General features: G+C 42.6%; 1 protein-coding gene and 1 long non-coding RNA gene across 5 annotated transcripts in view; one reads left to right on the top strand and one right to left on the bottom strand.

Moving 5' to 3' along the window:
* LOC126065570 (uncharacterized) overlaps nucleotides 1–9142 on the top strand; it is a 92268-nt gene extending 83126 nt beyond the window's left edge. For all 3 annotated transcript variants that reach the window (XR_007514870.1, XR_007514869.1, XR_007514871.1), the window contains one exon: nucleotides 8556–9142. This is a non-coding gene — a long non-coding RNA (uncharacterized LOC126065570). The remainder of the gene's footprint in view (nucleotides 1–8555) is intronic.
* The window catches only part of SCARA5 (scavenger receptor class A member 5), a 179698-nt gene that overhangs the window by 148095 nt on the left and 12559 nt on the right, over nucleotides 1–19044 (bottom strand). The gene's annotated exons all lie outside the window — the stretch shown is intronic.

Genomic DNA, 19044 nt, shown 5'->3' with positions numbered 1-19044 from the left:
TCACCAAAAGAGTCAAAAGACAACCTAACAGACTGGGAAGATATTTTGGCTACAAGAAATCCGATCAGTGTCTAATCTCTAAAATCTACAAGATACTGCAAAACCTCAACAACAAAAAGACAAATTACCCAATTAAAAATGGGCAAAGGATATGAACAGATACTTCACCAAAGAAGTCATTCAGGTGGCTACCAGATACATGAGGAAATGTTCAGAATCATTAGCCATTAGAGGAATACAAATCAAAACTACAATGAGATACCATCTCACCCCAACGAGGCTAGCATTAATCCAAAAAACACAAAATAATAAATGTTGGAGAGGTTGAGAGAGACTGGTGGGAATGTAAAATGGTACAACTACTTTGGAAATCAATTTGGTGCTTCCTTTAAAAAGCTAGAAATAAAAGTACCGTGCGATCCAGCAATCCCACTCTCTGGAACATACCCTAGAGAAATCAAAGCCCCTACATGAATAGATACATGCACACCCATGTTCACTGCAGCACTGTTCACAATAGCAAAAAGATGGAAACAACCTAGGTACCCATCAACAGATGAATGGACAAATTATGGTATATTAACGCAATGGAATACTATGCAACCATAAAGAATAATGATGAATCCAAGAAACATAACATGGATGAAGGCATCAGTCAGTTGCAAAAGGACAAATATTGTATGAGACTACTATTATAAGAACTCAAGAAAAGGTTTAAACACAGAAGAAAATATTCTTTGATGGTTATGAGGGTGGGGAGGGAGGAAGAGGGGTATTCACTAACAAGATAGAAGACAAGAATTATCTTAGGTGAAGGGAAGGGCAACACACAATATAGATGAAGTCAGCACAACTGGACTAAATCAAAAGCTAAGAAGCTTTCTGAATACAACCAAACACTTTGAGGGATAGAGTAGCTGGGGCTGGGGTCTGGGGACCATGGTTTCAGGGTACATCTAGGTCAACTGGCATAACAAAGTTTATTAAGAAAATATTCTGCATCCCGCTTTGGTGAGTGGTGCATGGGGTCTTAAAAGCTAGCAAGCAGCCATCTAAGATGCATCAATTAGTCCCAACCCTATTGGAGCCAAAGAGAATGCAGAACACCAAAGACACAAGGAAAGTATGAGCCCAAGAGATAGAAAAGGCCACATAAACCAGAAGAACTAGATGGTGCCCAGCTACCACCAATGACTGCCCTGACAGGGAACACAACAGAGAGTCCCTGACAGAGCAGGAGAGAAGCGGGGTGCCGAACTCAAATTCTGGTAAAGAGACTGGACTTAACGGTCTGACTGAGACTGGAAGGACCATGGAAGATATGGTCTCCAGGCTCTCTGCTAGCCGAAAACTAAAACCATTCCTGAGACCAACTTTTCAGACAAAGGCTAGACTGGACTATAAGATGTAAAATGATACTTGTGAAAAATGTGCTTCTTAGCTCAAGTAGATACATGAGACCAGATGGGCAGCTTCTGTCTGGAGGCGAGATGAGAGGTCAGAAAGGGACAGAAGCTGGTTGGATGAACAGGGGAAACACAGGGTGGAAAGGAGGAGTGTGCTGTCACATTACAGGGAAAGCAGCTAGGGTTACATAACAACGTGCGTATAAATTTTTGTATGAGAGATTAACTTGATCTGCAAACTTTCACTTAAAGTACAATAAAAAAAAAAAAAAAGTAGTTCCTTTCCCTCTCCTTGAGGCTTCTATTTAATAGTGAGCAGCCACCCATGACAGATCCGTTTGTCAACCAACACACGATATAGACCTTCCTCTGAGAGGACTTAGTTCTTTCAACAAGTCTCAATGACTTCGTACATTGAACAAGATCTATTTTAAATAGAAAACACACATACACACACACGCACACACACAAACCCATTACCATCTAGCTGATCCTGACTCATAGCAACCCTATAGGACAGAGTAGAGCCACCCCACAGACCAGCTTGTGGATTCCAAGGAGCAGGTGGCAGATTCGAACTGCTGACCTTTTTGGGGAGTTAGCACTTGTAGCTCTTAACCAATGTGCAACCAGGGCTCCAAGAACGCAATATTAGTTTCAAATAGAGATTTTCCACAAATAACCAGACAAACATACCATGAATGGTTCTGGCAAGATGCTTAGGGAAGATGATTGCAAGGGAAAGAAGACAGTTTAAGGGAAAGACAAGTTACTAAGGCTGCCAAAATCATATTGATTTTTGTTTTTTCAGGTGCAGGAGCATGTTGGTTGGTTAAACCATTCGAATTACTTAAGCCTAGTGGAAGATTAAAAACACTCCAAAATGATACAATCAGCAAAGCCAGGGCAAAAAGTATGCTCATTTTTGTTTAAGGAAAAACAAACAAAAAACACAGAGGTGTTGAATCATTAATTTTAGGGATGAAACTTTAATATACGTTTATAGAATAAAAAAAAAAAATTATAGAATACCCACTATTAATTGCCCTATTGTGGTAGCCAGCCTCTAAAAATGAAAGAAAGAAACCCATTGCTGTCAGCCAATTCTGACTCATAGTGACCCTTTGAAAACCCCTATCTTTCTCCACAGGAGAAAGGCCTGGTGATCTGCTCCTGTAAAGATTACAGCCTAGGAAACCCTATGGGGCAGTTCTAGTCTGTCACTCTGTCACATAGGGTCACTATAAGTCAAAATCAACTTGAGGGCACCTAACAACAACAGTATAAATTGGAAGACTGTGACATTAAGAAGAAAAAGTTCTTCTTCCATGTGAAAACAGTTCTGAAGGAATACCAGGCAAAACCATTAAACAGTTACACACAAGATTGATGGGAAAACAGAGGGGGAGGAAAAAAATCTTTTCAAAGATCTAGGAGAATGCAGGGAAAGATTGTCCCACCTTGCAATGGTCTCCAGAAATGCTGATGGCATCTCAGGAGATCAGGAGACCAAGGGAAGGGGACTCAGGAAGCCTGGGAGAGGGTGAGGCCCATGGCTCCAAGAGAGCAAATCAAAACTAAAAAGTAAATGCAAGGAGGCTTGAAGAAAGAGTCCAGAATGTCAGGCTGTGAGACATTTATCCAGCATGGTGCACGTGGCATCCTGATGATTGGCCGGAAGAAGTCAGATAGATGGTTTCTCCATCTTTAGGCATCTCCATCTGCAGACAGCCTGCATACTTCTGCCATATCTGAGTATCCCTGGGCTATTAATTTTATGTCCTCTACTTTTATTTTTAACCTAAATTTATTTTAGAAGGACATTTTATATCATCACCATTAAGTGGAAAATTTGTATTTTTCTGTTGTCGTTGTTAGGTGCCACTGAGTCAGTTCCAACTTATAGTGACCCTATGTACCACAGAACGAAACACTGCCCGGTCTTGCGCCATCCTTACAATTGTTGTTATGCTTGAGGCCATTGTTGCAGCCACTGTGTCAATCCATCTTGTTGAGGGTCTTCCTCTTTTTCACTGACCCTCTACTTTACCAAGCATGATGTCCTTCTCCAGGGACTGACCCCTCCTGACAAGATGTCTAAAGTATGTAAGATGAAGTCTCGCCATCCTTGCTTCTAAGGAGCATTCTAGTTGTACTTCTTCCAAGACATATTTGTTCATTCTTTTGCCAGTCCACGGTATATTCAATATTCTTTGGCAACACCACAATTCAAAGACATCGATTCTTCTTCATTGTCCAGCTTTCACACGCATATGACATGACTGAAAATATCGTGGCTTGGTCAGGCACACCTTCGTCTTCAAGGTGACATCTTTGCTTTTCAACACTTTAAAGAGGTCCTTTGTAGCAGATTTGCCCAACGCAATGTGTCTTTTGATTTCTTGACTGCTTATCCCATGGGTTTGATTCTGGATCCAAGTAAAATGAAATCCTTGACAACTCCAATCTTTTCTCCATTTATCACGATGTGGCTTATTGGTCCAGTTGTAAGGATATTTGTTTTCTTTATGTTGAGGTGTAATCCATACCGAAGGCTGTGGTCTTTGATCTTCATTAGTAAGTGCTTCAAGTCCTCTTCACTTTCAGCAAGCAAGGTTCTGTCATCTGCATAATGCAGGTTGTTAATGAGTCTTCCTCCAATTCTGATGCCCCATTCTTCTTCTTTAGTCCAGTTTCTCTGATTATTTGCTGAGCATACAGATTGAATAAATATGGTGAAAGGACACAACCCTGACACACACCCTTCCTGACTGTAAGCCACACAGCCTTGTTCTGTCTGAATGACTGCCACCTTATCTACTTACATGTTCCTCATGAGCACAATTAGTGTTCTGGAATTCCCATTCTTCACAATGTTATCCATAATTTGTTATGGTCCACACAGTCAAATGCCTTTGCATAGTCCATAAAACACCCTTTCTGGTATTCTCTGCTTTCAGCCAGGATCCATCTTACATCAGCAATGATATCCCTGGTTCTATGTCCTCTTCTGACTCCCGCCTGAATTTCTGGCAGTTCCCTGTTGATATACTGCTGCAGCTGCTTTTGAATGATCTTCAGCAAAATTTTACTTGCTTGTAGTATTAATGATATTGTTCAATAATTTCCACATTTGGTTGGATCACCTTTCTTGGGAGTAGGCATAATTATGGATCTCTTCCAGTCGGTTCCAGTTGGTTGGTCAGGTAGCTGTCTTCCAAATTTCTTGGCATAGACAAGTGAGCACTTCCAGTGCTGCATCCGTTTGTTGAAACATCTCAATTGATATTCCAACAGTTCCTGCAGCCTTGTTTTTCAACAATGCCTTCAGTGCAGTTTGGACTTCTTCCTTCAGTACTATCAGTTCCTGATTATATGCTACCTCTTGAAATGGTTGAATGTTGACAAATTCCTTTTGGTATAATGATCTGTGTATTCCTTCCATCTTCTTTTGATGCTTCCTGCATTGTTTAAAACTTTCTCCATAGAATCCTTCACTATTGCAACTCGAGGCTTGAATTTTTTCTTCAGTTCTTTCAGCTTGAGAAACACCGAGTGTGTTCTTCCCTTTTGGTTTTCTGTCTCCAGCTCTTTGCACATGTCATTATAATACTTTACTTTGTCTTCTCGAGCCACCCTTTGAAATATTCTGTATAGTTCTTTTACTTCATCATTTCTTCCTTTTGCTTTAGCTGCTCGACATTCGTGAGCAAGTTTCAGAGTCTCCTCTGACATCCATCTTGGTCTTTTCTTTCTTTCCTGTCTTTTCAATGACCTCTTGCTTTCTCCATGTATGATGTCCTTGATGTCATTCCACAACTCATCTGGTCTTCAGGCATTAGCATTCAACATGTCAAATCTATTCTTGAGATGGTCTCTAAATTCAGGTGGGATACACTCAAGGTCTTATTTTGGCTCTTGTGGACTTGTTCTGATTTTCTTCAGTTTCAACTTGAACTTGCATATGCCCAATTGATGGTCTGTTCCACAGTTGGCCCCTGGCCTTGTTCTGACTGATGATACTGAGCTTTTCCATACTCTCTTTCCACAAATGTATCAATTTGATTCCTGCGTATTCGAATCTGGCAAGGCCCGTGTGTACAGTTACCGTTATGTTCGTGAGAAAAGGTATTTGCAATGAAGAAGTCATTGGTCTTGCAAAAGTCTATCATCTGATCTCCGGCATTGTTTCTATCACCAAGGCCATATCTTCCAACTACCGATCCTTCTTCTTTGTTTCCAACTTTCACATTCCAGTCACCAGTAATTATCAGTGCATTCTGATTGCATGTTTAATCAGACTGCAGAAGCTGATAAAAATCTTCAATTTCTTCATCTTTGGCCGTAGTGGTTGCTGTGTAAATTTGACTAACAGTCATATTAACTGGTCTTCCTTGTAGGCGTATGGATATTATCCTATCACTGACAGTGTTGTACTTCAGGATAGATCTTGAAATGTTTTTGACAACAAATGCAACACCGTTCCTCTTCAAGTTGTCATTCCCAGCATAGTAGACTATATGATTTTCCAATTCAAAATGGCCAATACCAGTCCATTTCAGCTTACTAATGCCTCGGATATTGATGTTTATGTGTTCCATTTCATCTTTGACAATTTCCAATTTTCCTAGATTCATACTTCATACATTCCACTTTCTGATTATTAATGGATGTCTGCAGCTGTTTCTTCTCATCTTGAGTCATGCCACATCACCAAATGAAGGTCCCGAAAGCTTTACTCCATCCATGGCATTAAGGTCAAGTCTACTTTGAGGAGGCAGCTCTTTCCTACTCGTCTTTTGAGTGCCTTCCTGCCTGGGGGGCTCATCTTCCAGCACTACATCAGACAATGTTCCACTGCTATTCATAAGGTTTTCACTGGCTAACGCTTTTCAGAAGTAGACTGCCGGGTCCTTCTTCCTTATCTGTCTTAGTCTGGAAGCTCAGCTGAAACCTGTCATCCATGGTTACCCTGCTGGTATCTGAATACCAGTGGCATAGCTTCCAGCATCACAGCAACGTGCAAGCCCCCACAGCATGACAAACTGACAGATATGTGGAGGTATTTTCCGATTACACACTAAAAAGAAAAAAAAATCACCAAACCCACTGCCATTGAGTCAATTCCGACTCATAGCGACCTTATAGGACACAGTAGAACCGCCTTATAGGGTTTCCAAGACTATAAATCTTAATGGAAGCAGACTGCCACATCTTTCTCTTTTGGAGTAGCTGGTGGGTTTGAATGACCATCCCTTTGGTTAGCAACTGAGTGCTTTAACTACTGTACCACCAGAACTCTGATATTAAAAATAATACCTATTAAAAATAACAAATTTACGTTTGTGTATCAGTTAAAGTCATCTTGAGTACCACTCTATTGAATATAACCACATTCTGGAAAATACTGACTTTAGTAAAAGTAATTAAACCACAACTAATCAGCGAGTTGAAAGAAGAAATTTGATGTACACCAAGGGGCTTTCATTTATAGAAAACAAACCCAAACTTTCTAGATGTTTAGGATGAAGAATATTCTGGAAGATAGTACATTAAGGGTTGTCAAGTACCACTGAGAGAACCATGCCAAAACCTTGCACACATCTCTAGGATTAGCCTCATTTATTTATTACTATTTATTGTGCTTTAGGTGAAAGCTTACAGCTCAAGTTAATTTCTCACTCAAAAATTTATACACGTTGTTTTGTGACATTAGCCGCAGTCTCCACAATGTGATAGCACGCTACCCCTTTCCACCCTGGGTTCTCTGTGTCCATTCATCCAGTTCCTGTCCCTTCCCGCCTTCTAGTCCTGCTTTTGGACAGGAGCTGCCCGTTCGGCCTCGTATATTTGATTGTACTAAGAAGCACACTCCTCACGAGTGTTATTTTTTCTGCTTTATAGGTCTGTCTAATCTTTGTCTGAAAAGTGTGTTTTGAAATAGTTTCAGTTCTGGGTTAGCAAAGTGTCCAGGGGCCATAGTTTTGGGGGCTTCTCTAGTCTCTGTCAGACCAGTAAGTCTGGTCTTTTCATGTGAATTTGAATTCTGTTCTACATTTTTCTCCTGCTTTGTCTGAGGCTAACCTCATTTTTTTAAATTATCTACTTACATCTCTGTCTGCAAGAGTTCATAAGATCCTCTGGCAGGGTGTGTCTTATTAATCTCTCTACCCATCAACCAACATAGTATCCATGCTTGTTGCCCTTGAGTCGATTCCAACTTATAGTAACCCTACAGGACAGAGCAGAACTGCCCCATAGGGTTTCCAAGGAGCGGCTGGTGGATTCACCCCGCAAACCTCAATAAAGGCTTGTTAAACAAATGCAAGAACAAAGACATGTGCAAGACATTTCTTTTCGCTACAAAGACTCTCTTCAGTTTACCTTATACAAATAAATTAACAAATTCTAGATGACTACATAAATATATTTTTGGGTAAATGTTTAATCTGAAAAATAAAACAAGATCTTGCCTTTCCTTGCATACCCTTGACTTTCAATTGCCACTTATTGTCCATGTAGGTAAGCTGTAGGGGCAGTTTATTGGAACTTAGTTGACACCTTAAATCAGTCCTGGTTGAGTATCAAAATCCCGTGTGGAGTTTCTTAGAAATATTGGGGTCTGAGCCCCACCTCTGAATGTTCTGATTCAGAAGCCCCAGGAACAGTCTTCGGTGATGAAATCACCAAGCTATGGCACAGAGGTGCACAGCCCTGGAGTAAGGCATTTGTCATATTAAAAGAGAATGTGAAGACATGTTCTTGGCAAATAAGTGAGGAGTCTTACTATTATAAAAGCTTAATTTATTTTAAAAAATTAATTTTTCACTGCTTTTTAATAGGACACATTCAAAAACGGTTGTCTCAAGATTTATTCCCAGAGGTTAAAATTTGTGAAGGGCTTCTTTTTAATAATGGGAATGGGAATACCCCAAAGAGCTTTTGCTAAAGTACTGTACGTTGGAGGTGGGGAGGTGCTTGGCAGCAGAAATTAAAGAACAGGAAAGGAAAGTTTGTATAAAAACCATGCAGACCCAGAGAGTTTAGCTGAGGATGAGTAGAGAAGGGCCCCCCCAATGTCACTGCCACATTGTGATGGGAGCCTTAGAATTTCTGGATCCTAATTTTTTAATTTGTCTGTCTTGGCAGGTCAGTGGAGCGGTGAAGAATTGTTGCCTGCCACATGGGAGACCCAGGTTCGATTCCTGATCAGTGTACCCTAGACACAAGCCACCACCATCTGTCAGTGGAGCCTTGTGTTGCTGAACAGGTTTCAGCAGCGCTTCCAGACAAAGATCAACTAGGCAGTGTTCTGTTCTGTTGTGCATGGGTCCAGGCCGACTCCACGTCAGCTAACAACAAGGTAGATCAGCATCCCTAAAACTTTCTCAAGGTAAAAAGCATCAGTTTTGGATTCAATGGAGGTAGATTCCAAAACTGCCTCTGCCAGGTACTGACTGCAAGACCACGAGAAAGCGTTCTGGAGCTACCCCCTTGATTGATGTAGATCTTCCTTGAAAGTGGATTTTTCCATTTCTTAAAAAGAAGAAATTTTAACTTCTTAATGAGAATATTAGAATATGTTCAGAGTTAACTGTTTTAATTTCTTTTCCTTCCATTAAAATCATACCCACAAATTGGATCTGATAAAAGTGGGCACTTATTTCCAAATAAACTGGGTTTAAACAATATAGAAAATAGGATGCAATTATTTGTTACTTGGTGGCACAGTTGTTAAGAGCTTGGCTGCTAACCAAAAGACTAGCAGTTCAAATCTACCAGTCGCTCCTTGGAAACCCTATGGGGCACTCCCACTCTGTCCTATAGGGTCACTATGAGTTGGAATGGACTCAGTGGCAATAGGTTTTTGGTTTGAGTTTTAATAACAACACATATTTAGTCATTTTCTTTTTGCTGTCTTCGGTCCCATAGCACATAAACAGCAGACTGAGGGAGATAGGGTTTTATTGCTGGGAGGGATCTCAGAAAGCATCTGATCCAAGGATCTTCATTAGAATTGCCTGAGGGTGACTTCATCATAAGTCTCATCATTCTCACTGTGGTTACTCATCACTCAGTGTTCATTGTAACAGGCAGCCCCAAATAACCTCTGTCTTTGAAGCTGCCTCCACTTTCTGGCTCTAATGGGCAGTTCTCTTTACTTCCCATCAGTAAAGAGAAGAAGGGGGGTGTGAGGCTGTAGAAGAGACCCACTCACCAAGAGTTTCATCTCACTTACATCAAGTCTTGCTTGATTCTGGGAGGACCCTGAATAACCAATCGAAGTATGTTGTCAGTTGCTTCTAAGTAGGCTCCAACTCATGGTGACACAAGGTATAAGGGAATGAAACATTGCCCAGTCCTGTGCCATCTTTATGATCTTTGGTATGATCGAATCCATTGTTGTGATCACTGTGTATTCTGAGTTCCTTCCAACCTAGGGGGCTCATCCTCCAGCCCTGCATCAGGCAACAGTTTGTTGTGTCCCAAAGGGTTTTCACTGGCTAATTTTCAGAAGTAGGTCACCAGGCCTTTCTTCCTAGTCTGTCTTAGCCTGGAAGCTCCACTGAAGCCTATCCACCATGGGAGATCCTGCTGGTATTTGAAATATCAGTGTCATATACCAGAATAGTTTCCAGCATCATAGCTACATTCAAGCTACCACAGTAAGACAAACTGACAGACGGGTGGTAGAATTGGGGTATAGTGAAAAGCAATCACCCTTGGCCCTGTTGGATTACAGACCTGAGTCCTCTAGGCACCAGGCGAAGGAGACTGTGATCTTCGGCATGGTAGAAACAGCAGAGATATTGAGTCAGGGACTTTCACATATATTTCCAAGGAAGAAGGGATAGAAGGTAGGACAGCCAGAGCTAATTCCATTTAGATTTCATGATAACCTAGGACAGTTTCTCCTCATACTTTCAGAGATATCTTGTAATTTTGTAACTTCCCCACAATGTTTGTTATTTTTCCCAACCTCTATCTATTTCCTGTTACTCAGCATAAAAATTCTTGAAAACAATAAGGGGCTTGTATGCTTCTTTTGAGCAGGAAAAAAGCAGGAGGGGGAGGGAAGCTGACTTCGGTGCCTCTTATTTTGCAGCTGGGAGTGAGTGATGGAGATAGAAGCCTAGGTAGAAGGGAAGATGAGGGAAGTTAAGGTGAATCAGGGAGTGCCCCAGGAAGAAGTAGGTCCTGGAGCTAGTGGGCGATGTCTGTGCTCTCGGACAAAATGGACAGTGCACTTATGGGAAGAAATGCTGCCTCAATACAGAGACGCAAACAGCAGCAGGCTCAGGGTTCTCCTAACTTCGGGCCAAAAGACCCTCCTCCTCCTGAGTGGCCCAGGGTTCCTATAAAAAAATAATTCCCAATCCCTCTCCTGGCCACTTGTACAAGGCAATAAATCATCTGATAAATGTTTGCAGTGTGGAAGCCAGGGTTCACTTATTTTCATTTTTAGATACTCTTTTGAGGATGCTAGTGCAACCTCCCTCCCACCTCCACATTGGCTTTGATTTGATGAAGAGGTTTATCCTCTTGATAGAACTAGCTAAGTTTAACACCTTCCATCTCACTCCCCCAGCTGCCACCACCAATTGCATTGGGAGAGCCATCTGAATGTCTTGTTTTAAAGGAAGGCTAAGACCCCAGCCAATGCAGCTTGTACAGGACTGAGCTTGAAGAGTCCCTGAAACCCACACGCTCAGGTTTCCCCCAGCACTGCTGCCTCTGCACGGCAAGGCATGCAGCCTGTACCACACCAGGAAGTCCAGCAGATCTGGGTGAAGGCTATCGCCCTTCGTCATCTGTGAGGCCAGAAAAAACAGTTATGTACAGAGCTTTGTTTAGAAACTGTGGCCAAAAATGGTATAGCAAATGATTTAAGTAGGATTGTGCCCATGAATCAAAAACACAGATTTGCAGAGGGTGAGCTTCTGGAGGGCAAGGTCTGCTGTGTTTTATTCATCTCTGTATCCCACAAGGCCCAGCATACAGCAGGTGCTCGTTTGACATCTTTTGGCTGTTTGTAGGCAAGTGAAACTAATAAATCAAATTTACTGCACACTCCAGGCCAGTGGTTTGTCTATGTGTTCCCTGTTTAGGCTCTGGAACCCCCAGCAACGTGACATGACAACACAATGACAGCTTCCATTTCCTAAGCGCCTGCTCTGGGCTGAGTTCTTTGTATACATTACTTCTAAGCACTACGACCATCATGAAGACAGCTGTGATTATTCCCATTTTGCAGATGATAAAGCTGAGGCTCAAGAGGTTGGGTGACTTTTCCCAAGGCAAGTGGCAGAGCTGGGATTTTTATCCTTGTAGACAGGAGGAAAAAGAGAGATCAAGAGAAGGGATGATGGTGTGAGTAATGACTGCTCGTCAGGCATCAGGGGAAGGAATAGGACCAGGACAATTTGCCCATTCAACAACCATTTCTTGAGCAGGATGTAGTTCAGAATGTTCTACTACCCATTAGTTCAGCCATGGAAAGGGCAGGTCCCACTCCCACAGGCAACCCTTTCCAAGACCAGTGAAACACACATACGAAGAGTAACGCTGCTTCAGGTACACAATGGGGAAAGCTCCATGCCTATTTGCCTTATCTCTGCAGGTGGTCCCAGAGACAGAGACTGCAGACCGGGGAGCCCAAGACAGGAAAGGCCCATGTCTTAGCCAGTTAATTTTCCTCTGTATTCTTTGATAGTCTGGGACTACTCTGTTTACAGATTTCCTCTAACGATGGAGTTTTTTCCCTTCAAAAATGTTTCATCATCTCCTTGACTCTAAGATCTAGACTACAAACAAAGCCTGCTAGCTCTGAAACCAGAACAACAATTTTTATATTCCCGATCTAAAACATAACTCATTTATTCATTCTAGAAGGGAGGAGAAAGGGCACACCCAACACGCCAAGGATACCAGAGGCCACCCTGGTCACCAAGCAGGTAGACAGACTCCTCTCACAATGCTCCTCTTACCTTCAGTCAGCCTAGCCTTTCAGGGATCCATGATATATATCTATATGTTGAAGACATCTCCCCATAGACACTAGGGAAATGCTTACAGCTCTGAAGATGTTACATTGACATTTTAATAAACACCCCTAGGTCAGGGTTGGGAAATCATCATGCCTTTGGAAGGAAGAAACGGTATTCTCTGGTTTGGGAGAGTGAACTGAGGTCTGAACGAGACCAGTGAACCGAAATGTCAGGATAAAACCTGTTAGGTAAGGGTTGTTGTCAAGGATTTTATTCTCCTTGGATCAACAATCAACATCCATGGAAGCAGCAGTCAAGAAATCAAACGATGTACTGCATTGCGCAAATCTGCTGCAAAAGGCCCCTTTAAATGTTTAAAAAGCAGAACTGTTGCTTTGATGGCTGAGGTGTGCCTGGCCCAAGGAAGCCATATTCTTTTCAATTGCCTCATATGCATGCGAAAGCTCAAAAATGAAAAAGGAAAGCAGAAGAATTGATGCTTCCAAACTTTGGTATTGGCAAAGGATACTGAATATACTGTGGGCTGCCAGAAGAACAAACAAATCAGCCTTAGAAGAAATACAACCAGATTGCTCCTTAGAAGTGAGGATGGTGAGACTTTAGCTCACTTACTTTGAACATATCATCAGGAAAGACCAATTGCAGGTAAAGGGTATCATGTTTGATAAAGCAGAGGGTCAGCAAGAATGAATTCAAACATACCAATGATCATAAAGACAGCGCAGGACTGGGCAATGTTTCAGCCTGTAAAAGTAGGGTGCTTTGAGTCGGAGCCGATTCGGTGGCAACTAACAACAATAAGGGTGACAAGGTTAAGCTCACTTTTACTTGTGGACAGATTATGAGATTTGTCATCTCATACAGAGATAATTTTGCTAGTGAAGAGGACTCTATTATCAGTATGCAGGAATAGCAGGCATACACCGACACAGTTCCTGCAAACCCGAATGGATGGCCCCCCAACAGCAGAGCCTGTCTTCCACTTCCCCTTGCCTTCATCATTCTTCTTCATCCTCCCCTCCTGACCTAATTGCTGTTATCTTCCCCTTCCTGCCTTTAGTCTGTCCTATCTTCATAGTCTCTCCTCTGTCATTTAGATTCCCTGTGCTTTCCAAAGGGACTTTGGATAATTTGAAACTAACCTGTACTGAGGTGCCAGTAGAGGAGCATAGAGACAGCCTCCTTCCTCAAGCCTCCCCTTTTGATAGAGACCTTCTAAAGACAAAGCTTCTGCCCAGCTTTTGCCCAGGATGAACTTCTTGGGTTATTTGAACTTGAACTGAATCTCAAGCCAGAGAGGAAGAAGTGGGAAGGCAAGCCCGTGGGAGACTCCAGGGACTGGGCAGGCTTCAGGACTGTGCAGAAGGCGAGGCCATCACCAGCTCCCAGTCAGCTCTTGGTAGTGTTTTAAAGTTAATCAATAACCATGCCTGCAGGGGATGTCCCAGGCTAACTCTACACTGCCAGGTCCCCTCTTCATAGATGTGTTTATATTTTCCAAACCTATGGTTGAACTGGAGTCCCTGGGTGGTACGAACAGTTAACACACTCGGCTGCTAATAGAAAAGTTGACAGTTTGAGTTCACCCAGAGGCACCTTTGAAGAAAGGCCTGGCGATCTACCGCTGGAAAAATCTGCCATTGAAAAGGCTATGGAGCACAGTTCTACTCTGACACACGTGGGGTCGCCATGAGTCAGAGTCAATTCCACAGCAACTGGCGTTTTGTTTTGTTTTACAGTTTAACTATGCCCAAGATCACCTCGTTAGACTACAGGCCAGAAGCCCCAGGACGTAATGGGGGGCATGGGGTAGGGGTGAAGCATTTCTCTGACCTGATGTCAGCCTTAAAGGTTAGCATCCCAAGTTTCTTTCAGAAGTCACTTAAGACCCTGTCATTATGCTCTGGTCCAAACTCATCTGAATTTATATTTATTTCCTGCCAGCAACACAACTGAGGATAATTCATTCCTTCTGTCCCCTGCATTTTAGTCATTTATTCCCATGGCCCCACCCTAACCTCATCATTGCCCAGAACTGCTCCACCTCTGAAAACTGAAACCCTAATAATTCACTCTCTGGCCACAACCTTGTATCCCTGCAGCTCTCATAGTCTCTTGCTGGTACTAGACTGGCTCTCCACTGTATAGAGATGCCAGGCCTGGAATTGAAGGAGAAAGAATTCAGCTACGACGAAGGGCAGGGGCTTAAGGACCAGATAGACCTCAATCTGATCCAGGCCCTACCTCTAGCTGGGTGACCTTGGGCAATTAACTTAACCTAAGACTTCATTTTCTCATCTACAAACTGGAAATAATGGCATATATAAAAAAAAAAAAAAAAAATTTTTTTTTTTACATATATACTGAGGTTTAATTTAGACAATTTATTGAGGCCCTGAGCACAGCACCTGCCTATACCATGGTGCTCAACCAAGGGAGCCATTGTGCTATTACCGCTTCTAAATGGACCCCTGGTGCCCCTCCCCAACCTCCCTGAGCCACCACGGCCTCCCTTAGCCTCCATGCCACCAAGAGCAAAGTGAACTTCAAGGTCCTGGTGCTCCAGGACAAGGCCACCCCTCCTCTGACCCACATACCATGGTGGCAAACATTGGAGGGGGGAGACTGTGCCCTAAAACTTTGTGCGCTCCTGGCAAGCACTCAAGCCCCAAACACATCACTTTCTGCCCTGAGACCACCAGGATCATCCTCACTAAGAACCTCAATTCTGTTTATACCAGCCCCACAAAAAGCCACAGGATTCCCAGCACCCCCTTGTCACTCACACTGAAATCTCCAAGCAGTGACGGTTACCTCCCTTTGACTCCATCTCCCCCTCCCGCCCAACTCCTGAAGCCTTCCCCCTGTGGCCCCTGAAACTCCCAGTCATCAGCAAAACCTCTTATTTCTTCAACCTCTGCTCTGAACCATTTATTTCCTTGTTCTAACTGAAGCCTGACCCTCCCTTCTGCTTCCCTTGCCCTTTCCCCTCAGATATCGGCCCAGGGGTGGGCTAGGTGAGTGTCTTTGTTCCTGGTTGCTACCTCCAGACTTTTCTCTCCCCCTCCTCCCTTAAAAGCCCCAGTTAGGACTCCCAGGCCGTAAAACTGTGTATCTTCTCCTTGCTGGAATCATCTGCTAACCCCTCCCCTCTCCAGGCTCATGGTCACTCCATAAATGTCCAGTCCTTGCTCCTTCTCAAATGGCTCTTCTAACCTTCACCTTACCTTAGCCATTCACTTTGAGCACCTGAAATGTGGTAACCAAAAAAAAATAAACAAACCAAATCCGTTGCCATTGAGTTGATTCCAGCTCATAGTGACCCTACAGGACAGAGTAGAACTGCCTCCATAGGGCTTCCAAGGAACACCTGGTGGATTTGAACTGCCGGCCTTTTGGTAAGCAGCTGAGCTTACCAAATGATTATAATGATTATAGCACCAGGGCTCCTGAACTGTGATAGGTGCTGTAAATATAAAACGTACACCAGGTTTTGAATACCCAGTGTGAGAAAAAAAATACATATTAAATATTTGTTGTTTATATTGATTACATATTGATTACATATATTGACTATATGGTGAAATAGTATTTTGAATATGTCAAGTTAATAAAATATATGACTATTTAAATTAATTTCACCTCTTTCTTTTCACTTTTTTATGTGGCTACTAGAAAATTTTAAATTGCCTGTGTGACTCACATTTCATTTCTACTAGAGTGCCTTTACCAATAATTGAAACCTTTTCTTAATCCCAATTCAAATATTTTCTTTATAGCCACCACCTATCTTCCTAATTCATATCCTCTAGTAACCTGACTCTAGTGTTCCCTAAAAATATGTACATTTCACTAGGACCTACAAACCATTGACTCTACTGCCTTTTTGCCATCTTTCACCCTCCATGTCCTTACTTCCCCTCTTATGCATGTTTCCATTGCAAATGCCCTTACACATAATGGTGGTGGCTTGTGTGCTGCTGTGATGCTAGAAGCTAAACCACCGGTATTTCAAATATCAGCAGGGTCACCCATGATAGGCAGGTTTCAGTGGAGCATACAGACTAAGAAAGACTAGGAAGAAAGTCCTGGCAATCTCCTTCTGCACATTTGCCAATGAAATTCTTGTGGATCACAACAGAATATTGTCTGATATAGTGCTGGAAGATGAGCCCGCTAGGTTGGAAGGCACTCATGAAGATGGCTCAGGATCAGGCAACATCTCATTTTGTTATACATAAGGTTGACATGAGTTGTAGTCCACTCAATGGCAACTAACGACAACAACAATATACCCTAAACTCCCTTGCCCTCTTCTTGACTCCTCATACTTGTTTGACAAAACTAACCCTGGTTAAATCTAACACTTTGCGAACTTTGCACTCCCCCACATGGCTGAGTGTAGCTGGAAAAGAAGAAAAACATACCACCATGCTAAGTGGCCTTACTGTAAACTCATGACAACTGAACCCAAGTGGGTACTGAAGGCTGTCCAGCAAGCATGCCACGTTTCCTTAGTCCATTCACACTCTCACCCTTCTAGACACGTGTTTCACACCTCCTCCCCCACCTTCACTCTTGGTTTCCTATTTCACAGAGAAAGTAGAAGCCATGAGGGGAGAGCTTCCATAAGTTCCCACCACCATGTAACCACTGACCTGTGTCTGGGCCACACACTTTGCCTTTTGTCACTATGGTTGAGCTGACTGTGCTCCTAGCTAAGCCCAACACCCCTGACTATACATTAGATCCCATCCCCTCTTATTTATTGAAGGACATACCTCCAGCAGTTCTGCTTAACCAATGTTTCCCTCTCTGCCATATCACCCCATTAGCATAAGACATAGAGCTATTTCTTCCATCTTAAAAAATAAAACAGACTTCTCTTGATCTCTCTTTCACCTCCATTTCTCTGTCCTCTTTTACTATAAAACTTCTCAAAAGAATTATGTCCCCAAAGCTTCCAGTTCCTCTCCTTCCACTCTCTCTCTTTTTCAGGTTTTAAATATCTTATTGTGTTTTTGGTAAAGAACACACAGAAGATTAGGCTCCCATTTAACAACTTCTATGCATATTGTTCAGTGCCATTGGTTACATTTTCCACACTATGTCAACATTCTCATTATTTCTGTCCTGATTTTTCTGTTCCCATTCTCTTTTGAACTCACACCAGTCAGACTCCCCTACCCCAACTTCACCAAACCTGCCCTCAGAAGGTCACCACTGACCTCTGTGTGGCTCAACCCTACGCTGCTGTCTTTCGGCAGCACTGGACCGCTGGCCATGCCCTTCTCCCCGATACACATCACTTCAGGACTCGATGCTCTTTCATTTTCCTCTTTTACTAGTTGCTCCTTCTCAGTCTCCTTTGCCTGCTGCCTCTTATCTCTCTGACTCTTAGACCTCTTAGCATGTTATATACCCATGCTCCTTCCTTGGACCCCTTCTTGCTTTCTCACACCCCATAGCCAATCTGTCAGCTAATTCCGTCAGCTCTCATCTAAAAATATATACCCAGAATTAAATCATTTCTTACCACCTCCACTGCTATCTTGCTGTTCTGAGACACCAAAATTTCTCACCTGGGTTATATAATGTCTTCCAACCTGGACTCCTTTCTCCCATATTTGTCCAATTCAGTCTATTCTTGACATAAAATCCAGAGTGATTATTTTAAAATATATCAGCTTATATGCACACCCATGTTCATTGCAGCACTGTTTACAACAGCAAAAAGCTGGAAGCAACCAAGGTGCCCATCAATGGATGAATGGATAAATAAATTATGGTATATTCACACAAGGGAATACTACACATTCATAAAGAACAATGATGAATCCATGAAACATTTCATAACATGGAGAAATCTGGAAGACATTACACTGAGTGAAATTAGTCAGTTGCAAAAGGACAAATATTGTATAAGACCACTATTATAAGAACTGGAGAGAGAGTTTAAATAGAGAAGAAAATATTCTTTGATGGTTACGAGAAGGGGGAGGGAGGGAGAGAGGGAGAGGAGTCTTCACTAATTAGATAGTAGATAAGTTTTCTTTTAGCTGAAGGGAAAGACAACATACAACACAGGGGAGGTCAACACAACTGGACTAAACCAAAAGCAGTTTCCTGAATAAACTGAATGCTTAAAAGGCCAGTGAAGCAAGGGTGGGGGTTCGGAGACCATGGCTTCAGGGGACATCTAAGTCAATTGGCATAATAAATCTATTAAGAAAACATTCTGCATCCCACTTTGCAGAGTGGTGTCTGGGGTCTTAAAGGCTAGCAAGTGGCCATCTAAGATGCATCAACTGATCTCAACCCACCTGGAGCAAGGAAGAGTGAAGACCACCAAAGTCACAAGGTAATTATGAGCCTAAGAGACAGAAAGGACCACATAAACCAGAGTTTTTTTTTTTTTTTATACCAGCCTGAGACTAGAAGAACTAGATGGTGCCTGGCCACAACTGATGACTGCCCTGACAGAGAACACAACAGAGAACCCCTGAGGGAGCAAGAGAGCAGTGGGATGAACACCCCAAATTTTCATAAAAAGACCAGACTTAATGGTCAGAATGGGACTAGAAGGACCCCGGAGGCCACGGTCCCCAGACCTTCTGTTAGCCCAAGAC

Source organism: Elephas maximus, chromosome 22 (genome assembly GCF_024166365.1).
Source record: "Elephas maximus indicus isolate mEleMax1 chromosome 22, mEleMax1 primary haplotype, whole genome shotgun sequence".
NCBI lineage: Eukaryota > Metazoa > Chordata > Mammalia > Proboscidea > Elephantidae > Elephas > Elephas maximus.
This window is presented reverse-complemented; position numbering and strand designations above follow the sequence as displayed.